Source organism: Cryptomeria japonica, chromosome 10 (genome assembly GCF_030272615.1).
Source record: "Cryptomeria japonica chromosome 10, Sugi_1.0, whole genome shotgun sequence".
Classification (NCBI taxonomy): Eukaryota; Viridiplantae; Streptophyta; class Pinopsida; order Cupressales; family Cupressaceae; genus Cryptomeria; species Cryptomeria japonica.
The window spans coordinates 136,298,430-136,309,454 of NC_081414.1; positions in this window are offsets into that span (position 1 = coordinate 136,298,430).

The following is an 11,025-nucleotide window of genomic DNA, read 5'->3' on the forward strand; positions in this document are numbered from 1 at the left end:
AGCCTCGAGATCTAATTAGGGCGATTAGGCCTATTTTTCAAAGTAACCATCATTTCTTCATTCTAAATTGAAAAACCAACTACATGGGCATGTGGGGGATGGTAAATAACTTCTAATTCCAGGGTTTCATGCCTAGTATCCACTGCTACAAGGTTTTAGGGTGACTGTCCTAATTTTGCATGAGGTAGTTACATGGAGATGCTTGCATAGATTTGTCTCTTACTCCTCACAACCAAGTCTTCCCTGGAAGAACCCCTAAAAATCATAGAATACATAGGCCAATCCTGTACTCCACCAAAGGAATAAACTTCTAGGTGAAAGGAATGCAAGATATGGCCATTTTTGGCTAAAAACCTAGCCAAACCCTTACTTTCTGGGTAACAGTTAGAAATTTGAAGGGGTTTCCTTACTCACAAACATTAAGGACCTCAAACCACCACCAAATAAAAGGTGAATCAACCCTCCAACTAATCCATGAATGGTTTTGTCCAATTCAATTCGCACAAGGACATACAATCTCTGAAAACTCAGAATTTCTGGGAAAACTCAGTTTATTCAGTGTTTATTTGCTTCCAAAATTTAAACCACAATCAATATAACCTTGGGAATCATTTCAAAAAGGTTTATATCCCTCTCTAATGGTTTCCAACTAAATTTTGAAGAGGTTGGACCCGTTGAGAGGTTTACAACAACCCAACTTTGAAAAGTTGCACTTTTTCTCTCAAAAGTTGCATTTTGACACAAAAGTTGTCAAACACCATGAGCTTGGGATTCACACAACTTAGATCAACCAAACATCATTAATATATCCTAAAAGAATATTATATCCCAAAACAAACATCCTACTACCCCTATTGACCAAATTGTCCAAATTGGCTTATCAAGATGCCTAATTTGTGACATTGGTTTACATGGTGGAGTCTTTGTTGAATACATGAAAAGTTCACACACATAAGACATTCACAATGACCCTAAGATCCTAGTATTCATCATCAATCACATTATTAGCTTCTTGAAGAGGTTCTCCTACACCATATGTTATCAGCAGTAGTCACCTTTGGCACATCCTCATGTGTATTTCCTGCTGCAAAAAATGAATCCACTATGAAATGCCCCCAAGAAAGAATGCTTCAAGGGAAATAAACACATAAAAGAAGATAGAGAAAAAGAGGGATCTACCAACAGTGGGTGGGCCAACATGACATGCTATAGAGGATGTCTACATGTTTCATGTTGCCAACATTGCAGTCGACAACACAGGTGAGGCTAACCTCTGATGAGGTGACATTTGCACATGAACATTGACAACACTTGAAGAATACTACATTAAATATATGAAAAATGTAAGAATTGTAAACAAGAACCTTTATTATGAACATTGACAGTATCAAGTATGATGTGTTTTGGGTACTCAAAGTGATAGGCCAAGCAAGTTTCAATCTACTTGTTCGATCATGACAGTCACAATGAATGGTAGTTTGGGTTCCTTATATTGCAGTTTTGGATTTTGGGTTCCTTATTGTATGAGTAAGTGCAGATTTTGAGTACTTGGGTAGTTGGAGCAGACATTAATGAGATGAGGATAGTGAAACAACACTCTTGGAGGATAGGGGTAAGTATATGTTAAGGTATGATGGTTGAAATAATTGGTATTTTCACAATGTTAAGGCTAACATGGAGTTGCTTAAACATGTAACTTGTATTGTTGGAAGTTGAAATTATGAGGAAGGTTGTAGATTCTTAATAGAGTTTTCATGTGTGAACATGTAAAAGAAGACTGAATTTGTGTCTCTGACTGTCAAAACAGTGGAAGGAAGAGTTTGTTGAAATTGTGAGTGATTGTCACAAAAAGGACAACAGACTAACACCTTTTCATTTTGTAGGATCAACCTGATTATTAGGAACAGTGTTGGAGTTGAATGTTAGGGGAATGTTTAGGTGAGTTTATGTCTTTTCCAAGAATAGTTGAAGGGATATAAAATAGTGAATGGATCAGTGAAGTAAGACTATCCCATTGGTGTTTTTTTATCTTTGTGAACATTGTGAAGACAACAGAGGGTAAAGATGTTTCATAGGGTGGTTGGGAGGGTTGATAATTGTGATTTTTTCATGGGAAAGAAGTCCATTTATGTGTCCTTGGGAACCCCTGGTTTGGTGTGTGACAAATGAGCATTGGGAGATGCGTCTTTAAACCATTAGTGGTCCTAATTAGAATTAGTACCGTATCGAAGTTATATTGTGAGAGTTGGAGTGATTGAAAGAGTGAAAGTCCTCAAGAAGGATTTAGGAAAGATGAGAATGCCATTAGGATCATATTAGGACAGTTAAATTAGGGGTAGACAATGATCTCATTGTTACTGTTGTCTTGGCACATAGTGGAGTCAAATGTCGGAGCAAGTGCAAGTGGCAATTTCCTTTGAGTCAGATAAATAGACAAGGTCCTATGATTAAGGGGTTGATCCAAGTCAAGGATCTAGAAAAATGATGTGTTGGAGGTTTGTTGAGAACAAGTGAATGGATGTGTAAGGGGATTTGTTGCCCTAAGGTATGAATGATCAGTCATGAAGAGCATCAACTAGATCCCTCTGCATCAACTACATAATAAATATATGAGCAATAACACAAGCATTAAAAAAGAAAGTTCATAAGTCCAAAGAAGGATTAATTTTAATGTATAGAAAATCATCATCACCTGAACTACCTGCAATACCCTGATCATGGCCACCAGGTTGATGAGGACGCATAAATTTCTGTAAAAACAACACGTACATATTCTAGTTAATGACATAAAGAGTATAAAATATAAACCACTATTGAAATTTTATTATAATTAAAGCTTTCATTACTACTTACTTGCAAGTTTTCTGTTGTCTGCATCAATTTTTGCAGCCTCTCTTGTATCTCATTAGTCTGAGGCTCCATAGATGCCAAAGCAACAATCTCTCTACTAATTTTTTTAATAGAATTTTTTATCAATTATATAGGGTTTGTGGAATTTGCGATGTCATCATCGCTTAATCCTTTTGAGTCCACATCCCTAGAGAGGTGCTAAGGTACTGCAGCTCCCTTTCCCTTTCCCCGAACATCCATTTGTGATAAGAATATCATTAACACTATCAAAATTACTCCAAAGCACTCAAGAAAAGAACATAATAATTTAACAAATTGCTTCTATCTAATTTGTACAATTACAATGAGGTTTATTTGCTCAGTAGAAGGGTCGTGACCCACATCCCTATTTGTGCTATGTGATGGATCCATGTCGCCCTATGACAAAGAAAAAATATAAAAAACATTAGCGAAATGAAACCAATAGACTTAGCAAAAAAACTTAATAATAAAATGGTATATTGGAGTCATTAATTGGAGGTTGGTTAATTTAAATGGTATATAGTACGTACCACCCCCATGATAGTAACTTTGTTTGTTTCTATACGATTCAAATTATAATCAATTAGCAGCTCTTGCCCTACACTTATTGATTTTATCGCACATACGAATACATGATTTCACTCGCGAGCCTCAAATATGCAATTGGGTTGCTTATTAGTTGACCCAGGTCGCATACTATTTATAAAACCTACAATATTCCTTGTTTCTTTTGGCCTTCCATCAATGTATACAACCACTCATTTACTTTGATCATTATCTTTCTGTTGTATATAATTTGCTGACAATGCATACCTACACATACTTTTTTTATATCAAACAATTTGCATCCAATTTTTGTAATTGTAACAAGGTCCGAGAAACTCCATCAATTCAACAACTTTGTTGTAACAAACCTTTATGTCATCCATGGAAAATAGGCCCAAACCATGTAACGACGATGGTTCTATGCGATATATCTTATTGTTAACACAAAAATCAGTGTTTATTGGAGGAAGTTCCTTGGGTACCCATTGTTTCTGTAGATATTTGTACCTCAAGGGCACCTCGATGTCACCTTTGGTCTCATCATCATAAGAACATGGCCCCCTTGAGCAAGAAAAAACTCTATGCGTTTATTGAATTTTCTTCTAATCTTTTGACCTCTAATTGATCTTCCTATTGTAGACCTACTACATGTCTCGCTTTTATTTTCTATTCCTGCATTTCCCTCACTCAAGGAAGACACATCTGACAAATACCTATTTGGTGGTACCTGCACTCCATCAAATGAGAGAGTTAGTTGGTAATGAGAGAGATATTTTGAAAATGAGGATAATGTTGATGAAGAAGTCGACCCTAAAGTTGATGTTGAGATTAAAATTTGAATAAGTCCAAATGGGGCCTCGAGTGTTGATAAATGTATTAGATTTGCTGCTAATGTCGAGGTTTGAAAAACTAAGGAAGTTTGTTTTCCAAGTAATTTTTTAAAAATAAACTATTTCTATAGGGTGGATTGACTTATACCCTTCGATCCATGAGACTGTGCAAGATCCTCGTCAAAGGGGTTCAAGTTCCTGCACATGTAATTCAATTATCTTATGTTAGCTAAAAATTACATAGTACACAACATGAACAACATGAACTTTGTAGACAAGAAGAGTATTAAAAAAAAAAATGTTGTCATCATAATCATTGTAAAGTTTTTAATTCCTTACCTTTACTTTATGTAGACTATGCAAGATCCTCAACTAAAGGGCTGACTAGGTCTATAGTCAATTACTTGTTTCCATGAAGGGTGACAACATCACACAAAATATATACATGAAATCAACACCATCAATTGAGCATCATAAACATTACATTTGTAAGTTGATAAACAATAAATACATATGTATCATAAGCATCAAAAGAATCACATATGTATCATCATATATGTAATTGAACATCAAAAGCATCACATATGTGTCATCATAAACATGTAATCCATCACATATGTATCATAAATCACCATCCATCACATAGGTAATAAACAATCCACATTCTATAAATAAACACAAAGTTAAAAAAATGTCACATGTATCATCATAAACATGTAATCCATCACATATGTATTTTAAATCAACATCCATCACATACCTAATAAATAGTCCAAAATTGATAAATAAAAAAAAAGTTTAAAAAATATCACATAAATAGTCACTCTCCCTATCTCCATCTCCTTGGGGTGGCATGGTTATACTATTAGGACCTGCTAGAGGTGGAACATGAATTAAAAACATTAAAAGGTGCATCATGAATTAATTATGTAATGGCATTAGAATTCAAAACATAATGAATTAATTATGTAACTATATAAGTCAAATAAATTTCCATAAAGAAATCAATATTAAATAGATAATATACTAATCGCATACCTCGTAAATTTAATTCATGTCATTGATCTTCTTCTTCATCCAACTCATCATCGTGACCATCATGATGATGATTGTAATGAATAACTTCATATGTTGTCATTGATGAAACACATACACACACATATATGTTCACATTGTCTACCGGTGTGACTTCAAAGTTGTTTATATTACAACTAGTATACTAGAAGTTTATATCTAACCGATACATGGTAACCGATATATACATGGAGACAACCAGTGTGTATTTATATATGGATACACATAACTCAACGACAACCTAGAGATCTAGCTGAGATTATCAAAGGAAAAATGATTTATATGTTTAACTCCAATCGGTATTGTTGTTCCAACTGCTATTCATTGATTATGTGATGAGTTATCACTAGTCCTGATGAGTTATCCTTACCGATAATTTTTGGCGGTATTTTTGTGATGAGTTATGATTGTTTAACTAGATACACTGCACCTAGGAAATTGTGATATGATTTCTAGAGGTTGACATGAAATCTAAATCTCTATATATTGACATCACACTGAATTATTTTGTATGACCAAAGGAGATATGTTATGAGATGATTTGATGTAAAGGCAGAAGTGTTAAGTTGTAGAGTATGTTGGTAATGAAGTTTTGAGTGCGTAGAAGAGGATCTATTCAAGCAAGTTGTGCTACTACTAGATCACACCACATGTTGTTTTCTAATCACTGCAACAGTCAAATCCCCTAGTTGGGTAAGCTCTAACAAGCTTCATTGTACAAATCCTCTAACCAGGTGATCCATTAGTTTGGATTCAGGAATCCTCTATCGAGGTTACTCCTTACAAGGTACTACCTTTTATATGCTATAACTTTTAACTAAGCTTTGATATCTTTAACAGGATTCGCTCCTAGAAGAGAAACTTTTTGTAGACCTTAACCGATTAGTTATCTATTACTGCAAATAGTTAACTTGTGATTCCCATCTCACCGTGGTTTTTCCCATTTGGGTTTTACACATATAAACACTTGTGTTATGGTGGATGTTTTACTTATTGTGGATGTTGTTATATGATTTTGGATTGCATGCATATTGTTTAACAAACTTGTTAAGTATATCTATCGGTCAGTGTTTAAAGTAGTATTATTTTTGGTGTCACTGATTCACTCCCCCCTCTCAATGCTTTGCAAGTCCATCAATTGGTATCAGAGCCTAACTTCTTTAAAGCCTAATCGTTTGGAAGGAAACCCTAAAGGCACCATGGGAGATATGAGCCACTTTGAGATGGCTAGAGAGCTTGAAGCTAGTAGAAATGAGCTTGAAACCCTAAGTGTCAAATTGAAAGCTTCTCAAGTCAAAAGGAGAGAGATAACTGAACAACTGTTATAAATATCTAATAATAGCTCTTCAGATGAGGCTAATATTGATGCTTTAGCTGAGGAAGTTGAAAAACTAAACAGTGAAAAGCTAAATCTGAGGAGAGAGCTAGAAGGCCTTACTATCCGCATGAGTTAGGAACTGGAAGCTAGGAGAAGCTAAAGATCTCATCAAGGAAAGAGATCATGAGATTGCCAAGATCAAGCAAGAGAATGCTACTTTGCAAGAGCATTGGAATGCAGAGAAAGAAGAAAAAGAGACCTTACAACTAGATCTTGAATTGGCATCATCTATGAGAGAGACTCTGTCAAAACATAATGAAGATCTTCGTAGACAGCTCACTGAAGCGAATGGGAAATTGGAAAAGTTCAACAAAATTTCTACCTTGCTAGATGAGAAAATTAAATCACAAAGGATGAAAGGTGATACCTCTGGACTTGGTTTTCACACATTTGAGAAAGGAGAATCTTCCGGTACCAAGAGCAACACTCATAAGGACAAAACTGCTCCTAAGGCTAAAGCCTACCGGTAAGAAGGTTTTTAAACCCGTTTGTTTTATTTGCCATAAACCTAGTCATACTGTAAATGTGTGTAGAAACAAACCTAATGGAAATGCAAGCTACAATACAAATACTAGGTATATGTCCAAGAAATTTGAAGGTCATTGTTTCACATGCAAAATGTATGGACATAGATCAGCTGAATGCAGATATGGAGCAAATAATCCAATACGACATATGTATCCAAGATCAAATGGCAATTGGATAAGAAATTATGATAACTGGTGTAACATGAACTCGAAAAGACCCTATGACAATTGATTTAGTCCATTTGAGATGGAAAAGGTAACAAATGTAATTTGCACCATCTATAACAATTTTGGTCATGTGGCTATGAATTGCAGAAGAAGAACTGGAAGAGGAAATGCAAGACCTTGGAGATCATCTAGAATGGCTTGCTATCATTGTCATAAATCGGGACACATGACAAAGTTTTGTAGATCCAGAAAGAACAAACCGGTTAATCATTGTAAAGATCACAAAGGCAAGCAGAAGGTCAATATTGAAGAAACCAGAGAAGAAATGAATTGAATATGGAAGAATAAGAGTGATGATTTACTTGGAGAAGAAACTAATCCTTCACCCAGTGTGGAGAGTCCTACACCAGTGAACTGAGCCTTTCAATATGGCTAAGGGGAGCATAGCGGTAAATCTACTTTCGGACCCCTTGAATAGAATGAGTAGTAAGAGAGTTTGAATGCATGAAATTTTGATAACTTTTTGTCAATTGGTTATCAACCGGTTTTACATCTGTCAATATTCTATGTATCATTAAGAGGTGTAATTAGGGTTTGTAACCCTAACGGGCGAAGCATTTAATGCAGTTGGTAAAAAGGATAAAAGTGAGTTTTACTTTGTTATTTTTACCCTAATGTATTCGAGAAAGAATTTTTGAGCACTTGCAGAGCAAAGAAAGGATTGCTTTCCGATTTTAGTCCAAGTTGTATCGTGATTTGAGTGATCAAGCTAATTTGAAGGTTAATGAAGACTGAAATGGTGTGCACTTGAGTAATCAACCGATAAATGAGGTAGCGTGCATAAAATAAGCTTATTTTCTTGAAGATTTTGAAGAGGAACATATCCAAATTATTCTAAGTCATGTTCATGGGAAAAACATGTATTTGGAAAGGACTCACACTATAACCAAGGAGGCTATTCAAGCAGTAACTGGTTTTTACTCAACCGGTGAATTACCTAAGCTGAGGCAAATTTCAAAAGAGAGAGTAAACACTTTAACCACATCAACCTCTGATGGGCATTCTTTTTTGTCAATAACATCAAGGACCCAACGGTTAAGTTGGCAGCTATGGTTATAGGCTACCGGATATTCTATTCTAGTAGAATGAACATTGTACCATCTGCAGCAGTGCATACTGCTTATAAAATGATAGCTGAAAATGCTAACTATGACCTATGTGAGGCCATAAGGAGCCAATTAATGTTGAATCTTCAGTCTATCAAGAAGGACAACAATCAAAAGTTTAAATTTGGTCAGTTGTTGATTGGTCTATTCTTTTATTTTTTCAGAATTTCCTATCAGGAATTGGTGATCTTGAATGGTCTAAGGATCTACTAGTAACTGTCTAGATTAAGAACAACATTAAGGCTATGAGGAACACCTTCTCTGCTGCGATGAATAAATATTTCAATGAATTTCAGAAGAAAATGAGTATGAGGCTAAGGCTACCTGAGGATGTGGTGAAAAACTTTGCTAAGGACATCATTTTCACAGTCACCACTGATTTCTATTTGATGGACGCTATTGAGCCTAAAGAAGATGAAATGGAAGACATGAGCTATGAAGTCAATTATGACTTATTGATTGGTTATGCCAATAACCTGTTCACATCTCCAGTGGACAAAAAGAAGGCAAGATTGGATACAGTTGAAGTTCAAACTGCAAAAGCTGAAACCAGTAGTGTTCCAACCATAAGTGGTAAAGGTAAGAGGAAGAAGGCTGAGCAAGCACCTCTGGTAATAAAAAGTACTAGAGTGACACAAAGTGTCCAAACTAAAAAGGAACCGAAACCTAAAGTATATGCAAAGAAGGAGATTGCATCAAAGAAAATAGGTCAGAAATTGATTCTCCAAGCAGAATCTGAAGGGACTGATACTGAGGAGGAACCCAAGAAAGTGAAAGCAACTGGTAAAGCAACCAAACCAATGAAAGAAGTGCCAAAGGAAACTGTGCCTATTAATGTCTTAACTTTCAAGCCTGAGACTAATTTTGAGATAACGGTGAAGACATTAGGAAGAAATAGATTTGATAATGTCAAAGTTCATTTTGATTCATTCAATGAAGATCAGAAGGATCAAATTGTTCAACGGGTAATCAATTATTTGTGCCATTACAATAGATTACCTCATGATCAAAGGATGAGTTAAATGAATTGCTTGATAAGTACAAAGTCCATTTTGCTTTCAAGACAAGAAGATTGAAGCTACTTAGTGGAAAGGTGCAACCTGTTGAAACCGAGACTCATCAGATTGCTCATAATATCCAATGGTTGCAAGAGCTTATACATTCTTCTAAGGATGAGCAAGATACTATTGATGTACCTAAAATGGATGAGAAAGAAATTGTGCAAGCTGATGTTGTCTATCATGTCAAGAAGAAGGATGACACTATTTCCCAATGAGTCATACTTGTTGATGATATTCGGGAAGCAATAGATCTATCTGGAAGTGTTACTACACCAGATATGTAGCCACTGACAATTTCAGACTCACAGGTTACTTCGGTTGAGATACTGACAACTCAACCAGGAGTGGATATTCCACTAGCCAAGGAATAACTAGTGAAACCCCAACTCCCACTAGTTTCACAGGCCACTTAGAAGGAATCTGATGAAAAATTTGATACACAAATTTCTGAACAGGAACCAGAGAAAGAACAAGAGAAAGAAAAGATTAATAAAAGGTAACATCTACTGAACTAGTAAAATCATTAGTCATACATCAGATTGATGAAGATGATGATGACTCATTAGGCATTTCAAGGCCTATAATTGTTGATAATATGAGTGCATCAGAAATGATGAAGATTGCAATTGTCATGCAATCTAGGGCACACAAGAAGAGACTTAAAGAACAAAGAATGGACACAAAAACCATTCAGAATGTTGTGGATATCCTGAAAATTTTACTACCGAAAATTGCTACAGGGCATTTGACAACTCCTATTTGCAAACTTGGTCAATTGGTTGCTGATGCATTTGACCAGCTTAAGTCCCTAGAAGAAGCATCACAGACTTATGCTAAGAAAGATTACAAGAAGAAGCGTAGAGAGCAGCTTATGAAAGAGATTGATATAGGAAAAATTTCTCTATCTCTTAATAAAGATTTATGAAGAAAAGCTATTGAAACAGGAGGGAAAATTTTTGCATCTACTTCTAATGTTTCATTCTTTTATTCTGATACCAATAATAGGCGAATTGAAACAGAGCAAGAGCTAGAGAAGATATGCAATGCATATGTACCACTACAAGATTCTATTTTTGCTTTTGGAAAATCTATGAATGATTTGCAAAATAGGTTAGATACCTATGATTTTGAAAAGGCAAAAAGACTCCGATCCCTGAAGGAATTGAAGAATCTACTCAGACCCCAAGTGGACATTTTGCAAAGAGCCTACAAGAGTGCAAAAGCAATTTTGGCTACTCCAGAAACATGTACACTTGATTCAATGGAAGAGTTCTATACTCAGATTATTACTACAATTGAGATTACTGAGAACTTGCTGGATACATGGGAACATGCTTTTCTCACTTGAAGAGAAACTTTAGTGATATTTTTCTGAGGATCGCACTGCATACATCTTGATTCAAA